The 12,159-nt window shown below is 42.4% G+C and overlaps 1 long non-coding RNA gene across 1 annotated transcript in view; it reads left to right on the top strand.

Annotated features, from left to right (window-relative positions):
- Positions 1–2,084: 2,084 nt before the first annotated feature.
- LOC138513830 (uncharacterized) overlaps positions 2,085–12,159 on the top strand; it is a 193,826-nt gene continuing 183,751 nt past the window's right edge. The window contains exon 1 of the long non-coding RNA XR_011281822.1: positions 2,085–2,258. This is a non-coding gene — a long non-coding RNA (uncharacterized lncRNA). The remainder of the gene's footprint in view (positions 2,259–12,159) is intronic.

Consider the following 12,159-nt stretch of genomic DNA (forward strand, 5'->3'; position numbering starts at 1 on the left):
ATTGGTCATGAGAGTCCTCCAGTTGTCCCACACAGGGCACCAAGGCATGGCCAAGATGAAGGCACGTCTCAGGCTGAAGGTCTGGTGCCCCGATCTGGAGCACAGGGTGGCCGAGTTTGTGAGGACCTGCATTCCCTGCCAAGCCACGAGTCCTGTGGAAAGAGGCCCACCCATTCGGGCCATGGAGCGGAGTGACGTACCATGGGGAACGGTGCACGCAGACTTCGGCTCGACCGGAAGGGGCCTATATTTCCTGGTGGTCACGGACCAGTGGTCGAGGTATCCGGAGGTGGAGCTCGTGGAATCCACCGCCAGTGATCACACCATCCTGGCAATGGACAAAATTTTCGCCACCCACGGGTTCCCCTTTGAGATCTGCTCAGACAACGGAGCACCGTTCCAAGGGCAGCGGTTTGCTAGATACTGCGAAGAACGAGGCATAAAGCACCGGAAGGTAACCCCGCTATGGCCAAGGGCCAATGGAGAGGTTGAGCAATTCATGCGGACACTGAACAAGATCTTTCGAATTTCTGTCAATGGAGGGGAGGACCTACGACACAATCTAATTGACTTTCTTCGTGAATACCGGTCCACCCCACATGGATCCACCGGAATCGCACCCGCCGAGGCGCTGTTCAGGCGAATACCCAGAGGGCTGATACCTGAAGCGGGAGACAGGCACCCAGGTGTGATCGATAGCGCACAGGTGACAGCAGAAAGAGCAGCGAGAAACGAGAACGAAACAACAAGGCGGAGGCTGCCAGAAAGAGAGATATCGGTAGGAGACACCGTCCTAGTCCGGAACAGGAAACCGGAGGGAAAACTCTCGATGACTTACGAAACCCAACCAATGGGAGTCACTCATGTCAAAGGGTCAATGGTCACAGCTGCGAATGTGCGGGGAAGAAAACCAGAAAAGTATCCTTCTTCAAGCGCATAGGACCTCTGGCAGCGGAAGAAGAAACCAATCCTGATCAAGGACAAGCACCGGAGGCGCTGCGTGGAGGCGGCGAACCGCCAGAGGACCCCGGGGGACCAGAGAACCCCGAGGGAGGTTCACCCAGGTACCCGCGCAGGGAAGGACGTCGCCCACCGCAAAGATTCCAGGATTTCATCATGGACTCAGCGGCATGAGTAACAAGCCCTGTTAAGTACAGTTTGATTTGAGCCACGTTGGCTCCCCTGTTTAATGTGTTTGTTGTTTGGGGGGAAAAGGAGGGATGTTGTGTACATAGTACACAAAGTGCGCATGCGCGGCCCGCCGGGGTCTGCGCATGCGCGCTGAGTTAATAAAGGCGGTGCCCGGGCAGTTCGCGCCGGAACACACAGACGGCTCCGGCGTGCGTTCTTGCGCGCCCGCCCGCGCGCGCTGGTACTCAGACCCTGGGGGGCCCGCACGCCATCACTGGGCTTACCCAGGTCCCAACATGTCCCATTATGGAAATTGTTAGCATGTGTAAAGACTACAGGGCTAAAATCAATGAATAAACACAGGCATATATTTGACATTGAAATAAGGAAGAAAACAAGGCCACTTTGGTTAGATATAAGGGCAATGAGAGGATCTGAAAAGAATGAAAAAAGAAAGAAACTAAAACTTTATTATAAAAACGTGCTAAGAGGGCACAGAAGCCAACTATCTCAAAATGATGCTGAAACAATGAAAAGGGCTCTCTCTTTGTGAAATGCGTCAGAAGGTGGTCTCGCTGGCACTGCTGGCGGAGTTGGAGGCACATTAGAGTTGCTGCCTGCATTCCCTCCAAGATGGCGCCCGTGAGTGCCAGCGGTTTGCTAGCTTCGGTTTGCCTTCCAAGATGAACTCCACCCTTGCGGCACTTCTCCCCTTAGAGGACGCTTTGTGCATTTTTGTTTACTAGGCATTGTTTTCATTGTCAAATCTGTCTTTCTTCTGGACACAATCTATAGTTTAGTTTCTGTCTTTCAGACCGCCAGCATTAGTGTTGTCAGTTTCCCCGCAGCACCCTCGCTGCAGCTGCCTCTTCCGGGAACGTGATCACGTTGCATAGCAACGGTACGAAGCAACAATATTTCTCTAGATACAGTTGTGCATGTTATCTTGTAAAACGTACGTGCAATTATTCTTGCAGACCACCGCTACTATCCGATCAATCGCTCTGCTTCCCCTGGAGGAAGGATTCACTATTGTTGTTCCGATCTTTATCCATGCGGGCCAGACTCAATCGCTCTACTTCCCCAGAAGGAAGGATTCACTAGTGTCGTCCCGATCCTCATCTATGGTACGGAATTTCTCACCACTCACCCTCAGACTAACCAGAGCACTTGCCTTAAACATTCACATTCTGTTCATCGCTACTTCTGCAAGAGACAAAGCTCTCAGTCTGGCGTCCTGCATATAGACTCCATGCTTTACTCTTTCACACCCTCACACTGCAGACAAAGATGGAAGCTTCTTCATAGGTGTTTAACAGTCAAGCTGCCTTGGTACTTACCCTCTCTCACTTCTGGTCTTCCCACTAAATACCAAACACACTCCCTAACTTTCCATTTTCTTTAACCTCTTCGATAGTTGCCAGTACCACATATCTGCTGACTACCGTTTGATCAGTGTTCAGTACACCTTTACCACAACCACTCTTCTGAAGACATCATCGTCCAGGGCTTTTTCCCCCAGAGGGTTTCCCTGGGGGATCTGTGTTTTCTGGCGCTGTATAGCAGCAGGGAGCACTCAGGGTCTTTAGGGGAATTCTCTCTCATTTCAGTTGGCGGTCTGATCCAGGTTAGTGATTTAAGCTTTGTTAACCATATCAGCTCTGGAAAGTTTAACACGGACAGACTAACCAACCTGATGCTAAAAGAACATATCGGGATACAGGTAGAGCATTTATTCACAATCTTTACTTAAATTCTCCCCTTGTCTTGGAAAGACGCAATCTTAATTCCATTATTCAAAAAGGGCGATAGATCGAATCCTATGAATTATAGACCTATCTCTCTTTTGGACGCTCTGGGTAAGATATTTGCCTCAATTATTTTGAGACAATTGACGGAGTGGACCAAGGATTAAGGGATACTAAATGCGCATCAGGCTTGGTTTGTAAAGGGCATTAGTACACAGCGCGGATTATGTTTAATAAAACAAATGTGCCGATTGGTGCGTTTGCAAACCTTACCACACCTTAAGCCCACACATGTCCCTGCGCGTCTCTTGTGCTGGTCTTCAGTGTTTTTTTTTCTTTCTTTCAGGCCACCATGGAAAGGGAGAAGGCACTACAAATAGTCCCTTCTCCCTGTTTCATGGCGGCCATTTTTTTGTTTACTTTTTTCCCCATTTACTTGAATGGCCGCCATGGAAAGGCAGAAGGGACTATGTGTAATCCCTTCTCCCCTTCCATGGTGGCCATTTTCTTTCTTTACTATGGCTGTCACAGAAAGAGAAAACAGACTGCATTTTCCTGTCCGCTGCGGCCATTTATTTTACTTTTTTTCTTTTGGTGGCAAAATCCAACGCGTCTTGCTGCCGAAAAAAAACACCATTCGTACCTCCGTCTAACTGGCCGGGGTACTAATGGCAATAAGCCCAGAGCCTACAGGCTATTATTGCATAACATAATGCCCCCGGGGCAGGCTCAGGGCTTATTGCTTAATTGGAACATCGTTAAATGGGCTCATACTTAATTAAGGTCAATGCCTGGAAGAACAACAGAAAGAACTATATGGCCTTTATTGATTTCCAACTTGCTTTTGACAGTGAGGACTGTCAACTATTGTGGCAGAAGTTGGACACTTGGGATTGCCCAAAACATCTGCTGTCAATGATTAAAGACCTCTACTCTGGGACCTCATGCAGGGTGAGGCAAAATAAAGAGGGTGATCTTTCAACAAGAATTCGGACTGATCAGGGTTTAAAGCAGTTGTGCATTTTCGCCCATGTGCTCTTTAATCTCTATATGAGTGATCTGGGCTCTCTAAAACCATAAGCTTCCCCCTCGACTGAATGGATGTCCTTTGCAGTGGTAGCTATATGCGGACAACCTTGTCCTGATAGATCAAACGCAAATTTGTGTGCAGAAATTTTTAAATGCATTGCAATCATTTGCAGAGAATAATTGCCTTAACATTAATGTTAAGAAGTCTAATGTTATGATTCTAAAGGCTCCAACATAACATTTTCAATGACGCATACAGAACAAACGAGTTGCCTGGGTTGACTCTTATAGATACCTGGGCTTTGCTATGAACACGAACAGTAGATACTTTCATATTATCTCCATCTTGAAATTGAAGGCCCAATCTCTAGCCACCCGGGGGATGTCTATCCATAAGAAATATGGTTGATTTTCTTTGGACCCAGTGTTAATATTTTATAAGCTCAAAGTGAGCCCCACGCTCACGTATCGGGCAGAAATGCTCTATGCACACCCAAAACAATCTGGAATAGGACAAAAGTCCTATTCTGGAAAATGTGTTATCACTTCTGAATTCTATCCCAGTACAATTTATACAGTGGGCTATTGGTCTGTCATTGTTGTATTTGAGTGTGAGCTGGAAAGCCCTTTTGTTATTTAGAAAATGTTTGATGGGGGATGGAAGCTCTCTGTTTGGCACCATGAAAGCAGCCATGGATCTGTTCTGTGATCATGCAGTGGGGGCATGGTCTCAGAGCTGTCGAGAATTGGCAGCTACAGCAGAGATGGAGATGGACCATTTGATTCTCCAACCAGCAAAAGCCAAAGTTAAGCGCCTGCAATTTGACTAGCTAGAAATTCAGTTAGAACGCTTGGCCTATAAATCCTCTATAATCCTGGGGAGAGAAACCATAAGGCTGACCAATAAACCAAACGTTCTTACTTATTTTCCCCGATTCAATTTTTAGAGCAATCTTTTTGAGATTACGGCAGCATATTCTGCCTACTAGAGAGATCCAGGACTCTCGCGAGTAATTGAACATAGTCTGCATATTTGCAGATATTTCTGGACTCCAGAGCAGCTGGAGACACTGTTCCACATTTTTGTTGAGTGTCCCAGTCTGACCGCAAAGAGAGCAATCTGCCTGGGTTATATTCGAGCACAAACAAACAAACCTTTTGAGACCTTACCTGAGGTCCGGCCCATCATGAGTGGTATCAATTGGGCCACTGAAGGCCTCTCGAAATATCTGGATGAGGCACTTAAGCCTTTTGTTATACAAATGCCATCCTACATACGTGATAGTACCCACATTTTACAGTCCTTGCAAGATATTATTTGGGAACCAGACTATCTGTTGGCAACAATTGATGTAGTTGCACTCTACACTAATATTAATCATGATTTAGCACTACAGACAATGGACTATGTGTTTAGGAACACCTCAGCATCTTATTCTGACCATGTATCTATGTTGAAGCAATTCTTACAATTTGTACTTGGGAACAATATGTTTATTTTCAATGACCAATTCTATCTGCAGGTGAGGGGGGTTGCCATGGGGGCCAAGTTTGCACCCTCCTTGGCTAACCTTTTTATGTCTTTCTATGAAGAAACGCATATCCTCAATCAAGTGCAATTTGTGTCAAATATTGTGATGTGGCGCCGTTACATTGACGATATTTTTCTAATTTGGAAAGGGTCTGAAGACTCTTTCACTACTTTTCTAGGTCATGCCAACACTAATAGGTTTGGAATTCGCCTTATTGGTCTTTTGAACTCATGTGAAATTGACTTCTTGGATTTACATATCTTTGTTGTAGGAAACACTGTACTTACCAATACTTTTAGAAAACCCACTGAAGTAAATTCAATTTTGGCTGCACAGAGCAATCACCAACGTGCTATTATTGATAACATCCCAACGGGAGAATTTCATAGAGCCAGACGTAATTGTACTCTATCCAGTGACTACAAAAGAGAATGTAATATCCTTAATCAACGCTTCCTCAATCGAGGGTATAAGAGTTCAGTTATTTACAAGGCTTACTCCAAATTCACCCAAACTCATCAACGTGACCTCTTGACTAATGTGACTAGGTCAAAAGAGCATCCCTCACATATCTCACTAATCACTCCATTCACGAATGATTCTTCATTGCTATATAAAATGGTTGCAAAGCATTGGCATATTCTAAGACTTGACAAAGATTTACAACCATTCTTGACTCCAAAGCCCAAATTTACTTTTACAAGATCACCTACGATCAAAAGTATTGTGAGTCCTTCATTTTTTGATAACCAACCAAGTTCTTCTATGTGGTTAAAACAACCGGGGGGTTTTCATAAATGTGGTAATTGTAACCAATGCCCTTGGGCTGTTGCTAAATGCAAAACCTTTTGTGACCATTTTGGAACTCAAATTCAAATACGTGATTTTATTAATTGCAAGACTACTCATGTGGTCTATGCTATCATTTGTACCTGTGAGAAATTGTATGTGGGTAGCACCATTCGTCAACTCCGTATCCGAATCCGGGAACACTTGTCTAGCCTCAAAATGCTTGAACCAAAGTCACCCTTGGCCGTTCATTGGCAATTGGAACATCAGCTAGATGACATTGCTGACTTGCGCTTTATTGGTCTGATGAAGGCTCATAAGGGGAAAAGGGGTGGCAACCTTGAGCTGAAATTGCGCCAAATGGAGGCGAAAATTATTTGCCTATTACGTTGTACCACACGGGGTCTCAACACAGACCACGAGATGTCTGTATTTCTATAATAATTCTGATTAATGAATCAAAATGGATTGTATGTTTTTTGAACAGGACATGGAGACGCACTTTGCCGGAGCCGCTACATCATGCTCGTGTGCACTGGCACCCTTAGTTTTAATAAAAAATTTTCCATTTCAATTTAAATATTTGATATGCCCTACCATTGGAATAGGTAGGTATTTGATCCTAATTATCTCTTTGAGTCCAAGATAACTATTATTTTGTTTGAATATACTTACGTCATCAGGGCGACGTTAACTGCGTTCTACGCAACGGACGTCACCGCTGTGACGTCTGCTGCTTCTTTTCTATTATTTCCTTCTCCTTTTTAATTAGTATTTGGTTACCGGCCACATATTAGTAGTTTTCTCTATACTATCCCTACTTGACGGCTTAGTCCTATTTTTATTTTCACTTTAACTGTTTGTTTACATCTGACGTCACTCACGCGACGCCAGATGCATGCGACGCAACCTACGTCACCGCTGTGACGTCGGTTGCCTTTTCTTTATCTTTTTCCAATGTCTGGTACAGATGACTGCTCTGGGGAATTCCTCTATAACTGTGACTGCTCGATCCAACGAGTGAGTTTGACCTTTTGCTGCTGAATAGTCAGTGATTTGATTCCATACTATCTGGCTGAAGTACTTAGATATTCTATTGATTGGTTTTCAGGTTATATATTGGTTACGGCCATCACGGCTTGGACTTGACACCAGCGTAATACTTATAACGCTCTGCTTCTTGTGGTATGTAGACTCGAATATTTTGGGCTATATCTTGTATTTTCTTACAATTATCAGCAATCCTTTGTTTCGAGTTGCCCATCTGACATTGATGCTTGTTCTACACAGGGATTTCCCATTTATTGATTTCTCCGATATACTCTGTGTTCTTGTGGTAAGCTCAATTTATTACTTTGATCTTGTATCTTTTGCATTAGCTATTGGTTTCTACTCAACGTGTGTCCTTTAACTTTTGGTGCCGATTAGTTCACAATTTCATTATTTGCATGGGTGATGTATGCACACCATGCTTGATTGGGGGCTCCGGTATTGTAGCGCATAGGTCAAGGAAATCCCCTTTTTTATGTGTTTCTTTTGTTCTTCCATTTAAGGAAGGATGTATTCCTCAAATGTTTAAGCATGTTTCTTACTGTATATTTTCTGTTTTTGTTTCATTATTTTCAACTACCGTTTGCTTCTGTTTACTCCACCCTCCAACCATGGTTTACGGTATGCCAATGATTCTTATTCATATAATATTATGATATTTGCTATATGTCACTATTTTTTTTGCTATATGTCACTACTATTTTTTAACTTTATGTGATATGGTCTGTATTTACTTTTTTCAAATTCAATGTGATTGTTACAATCTTTTGTATCCTCTTTTCTGTCATGAATAATATGATAAATCAAATGTTGCATGTGACTACTCAGCCTTGAAAACGACCTGCGTGTCGAAACACGTGTCGGCTGTTTCTGCAACAATTAAAGCATCAATTTTATAATTAGTGCTCCTTATTCATATGGTGTTTAGCGCATCTCCACCTCAACTCCCTTCTTGTACATATTTTCTGGTACCAGCCAGGGTGGACTGGCTGGCGCAGGTGGTAGTGCAGCTCACACTTCAATTTCTCTAGTATCAACACAAACAGTGAATACTAGCGCACAGACCTCGAATGCGATAATCCACATCTTTTTGTTTTACATTTATTGTCGTTAGTCTGCGCCTGCTGACCTTCACTGCACAATAATGGCTGATTATATGTCTAATAGAGACAAGGATAGGGCAGCATTATTTGCCCCTAGGGGTAGCACAGAAAATCCATTCAAACGTAATTCTTCAGTACCTGAGACTCTTAAACAAAAATTTATTAAACTCGAACGTCTTTCGAAAAAAGAAATCAACAAGTATTGGGAGCAAGCTTCGCTCACCAATTATCTTGAGAACAATCTTATCCCTAGAGGCTTACGGATTCTCACATTCCCTAATTTTGATCACGAAGAGGATGCGGATCTAGCAGAACAATGGGTAGATAATTTAAACCAAAGCTCCAAACATATGTTGGAGCTACTAATTTTACATGCGACTAGAGAGCATAAACGTGTTCTAACTAAGATTCAAGTAATTAAAGAGGAAATCAGTCAAATGCCTAATGCAGAAGAAACTAAACATAAGAATTTTGAAAAAATGAATGAAATCTTAGTTGAGTATCAAGACGAAATTAAGCTGCGTAAATTTCGTAAATATTTTCGTGACGATAAAGATTACCGTCAGGATAGAGTCTATACTTTTCAACCCAAGTATGATGATATCAACACCCATTCTAAACCACCTTCAGTAACTACTACCCCTGCTAGTTCTGATCCAGACTCAGAAACAGAACCAATTGAATCAGATGCTAATGAGGCACAGCCTGGTGTAACTCCCAATTTAAAAGGACAACTTTTTTTGGGCGAAATCAGGCGCTACAAAAAGGGCAATATCAGATTTGCCAACACCAAACAAGTCAGATTTACCAAACATCCAACCGTGTTTACTCCAACCATGCCAAGCACACCAGGGGCAGGAGGGGGGGTAAGCGGCAGCGGAAGCGGAAGTTCGGACGAGGACATGACTCGTTCAGGGATCTTGACGCGCTCAAAGAAACGTTTGGGACTATAGTTGATTCAGATTTGGTGATCAACCTTTCTGATCGTTCTTTGTCTCATGACGAGAATTCTGCACTCAATAAAGGTCTGTCTTTTTCTCCCAGCAGTGGTACTAATTTTGTGAATTTTCAGGTCGATCTATTCAAATTTTTGCGGAAACTCAAATTAAAAAAGTTTTTTGCTACTCAAGTCAAAATGTATCAACCGAAAACTATACCTGATCCCCCGAGTTCCTTCAGTATTGGGGATTTAAATGTAATTGAGACCCTAGTCACCCTAGATCGCGAGGTCTGTTCACAATCATGTGATGTTGCTCAAGATTTAAATATCAACCCACTGCATTTGAATCTCAAAGAATTGAAATCGAAGTCTAAATTTACACCTCAACTGCCTGCAGACAATGTCATTGAAACCTTCAACCAAGCACTCACACAAGACATCCATTCATATTTGGACAAACTAGTTGTCTCACATAAAAACAAAATAAGTAATCTTACTACTAAGCAAAGGAAAGCACTGCAAAACTTGGCCAAAGACCCTTCAATTGTTATCAAGGAGGCCGATAAAGGGGGCAATATTGTTATTCTTAATACTTTTGACTACATAACTATGGGTTGCAAACATTTGCATACCCCTGGTTGCTATGAAACTCTTGACTCCAACCCTGTCAAACGTGTGATAACTGGTCTCCTAGAATTAATTGACATCTGGTATCAAAGAGGTTTTCTTACTGATGATGAGAAACATTTTTTGTCCAACACTAATCCTACCATACCGACCATGTACTTTCTGCCGAAGATACATAAACCTTTTGAGACCTTACCTGAGGTCCGGCCCATCATGAGTGGTATCAATTGGGCCACTGAAGGCCTCTCGAAATATCTGGATGAGGCACTTAAGCCTTTTGTTATACAAATGCCATCCTACATACGTGATAGTACCCACATTTTACAGTCCTTGCAAGATATTATTTGGGAACCAGACTATCTGTTGGCAACAATTGATGTAGTTGCACTCTACACTAATATTAATCATGATTTAGCACTACAGACAATTGACTATGTGTTTAGGAACACCTCAGCATCTTATTCTGACCATGTATCTATGTTGAAGCAATTCTTACAATTTGTACTTGGGAACAATATGTTTATTTTCAATGACCAATTCTATCTGCAGGTGAGGGGGGTTGCCATGGGGGCCAAGTTTGCACCCTCCTTGGCTAACCTTTTTATGTCTTTCTATGAAGAAACGCATATCCTCAATCAAGTGCAATTTGTGTCAAATATTGTGATGTGGCGCCGTTACATTGACGATATTTTTCTAATTTGGAAAGGGTCTGAAGACTCTTTCACTACTTTTCTAGGTCATGCCAACACTAATAGGTTTGGAATTCGCCTTATTGGTCTTTTGAACTCATGTGAAATTGACTTCTTGGATTTACATATCTTTGTTGTAGGAAACACTGTACTTACCAATACTTTTAGAAAACCCACTGAAGTAAATTCAATTTTGGCTGCACAGAGCAATCACCAACGTGCTATTATTGATAACATCCCAACGGGAGAATTTCATAGAGCCAGACGTAATTGTACTCTATCCAGTGACTACAAAAGAGAATGTAATATCCTTAATCAACGCTTCCTCAATCGAGGGTATAAGAGTTCAGTTATTTACAAGGCTTACTCCAAATTCACCCAAACTCATCAACGTGACCTCTTGACTAATGTGACTAGGTCAAAAGAGCATCCCTCACATATCTCACTAATCACTCCATTCACGAATGATTCTTCATTGCTATATAAAATGGTTGCAAAGCATTGGCATATTCTAAGACTTGACAAAGATTTACAACCATTCTTGACTCCAAAGCCCAAATTTACTTTTACAAGATCACCTACGATCAAAAGTATTGTGAGTCCTTCATTTTTTGATAACCAACCAAGTTCTTCTATGTGGTTAAAACAACCGGGGGGGTTTTCATAAATGTGGTAATTGTAACCAATGCCCTTGGGCTGTTGCTAAATGCAAAACCTTTTGTGACCATTTTGGAACTCAAATTCAAATACGTGATTTTATTAATTGCAAGACTACTCATGTGGTCTATGCTATCATTTGTACCTGTGAGAAATTGTATGTGGGTAGCACCATTCGTCAACTCCGTATCCGAATCCGGGAACACTTGTCTAGCCTCAAAATGCTTGAACCAAAGTCACCCTTGGCCGTTCATTGGCAATTGGAACATCAGCTAGATGACATTGCTGACTTGCGCTTTATTGGTCTGATGAAGGCTCATAAGGGGAAAAGGGGTGGCAACCTTGAGCTGAAATTGCGCCAAATGGAGGCGAAAATTATTTGCCTATTACGTTGTACCACACGGGGTCTCAACACAGACCACGAGATGTCTGTATTTCTATAATAATTCTGATTAATGAATCAAAATGGATTGTATGTTTTTTGAACAGGACATGGAGACGCACTTTGCCGGAGCCGCTACATCATGCTCGTGTGCACTGGCACCCTTAGTTTTAATAAAAAATTTTCCATTTCAATTTAAATATTTGATATGCCCTACCATTGGAATAGGTAGGTATTTGATCCTAATTATCTCTTTGAGTCCAAGATAACTATTATTTTGTTTGAATATACTTACGTCATCAGGGCGACGTTAACTGCGTTCTACGCAACGGACGTCACCGCTGTGACGTCTGCTGCTTCTTTTCTATTATTTCCTTCTCCTTTTTAATTAGTATTTGGTTACCGGCCACATATTAGTAGTTTTCTCTATACTATCCCTACTTGACGGCTTAGTCCTATTTTTATTTTCACTTTAACTGTTT

This window comes from Ambystoma mexicanum, chromosome 12 (genome assembly GCF_040938575.1).
Source record: "Ambystoma mexicanum isolate Mex_15411 chromosome 12, UKY_AmexF1_1, whole genome shotgun sequence".
NCBI lineage: Eukaryota > Metazoa > Chordata > Amphibia > Caudata > Ambystomatidae > Ambystoma > Ambystoma mexicanum.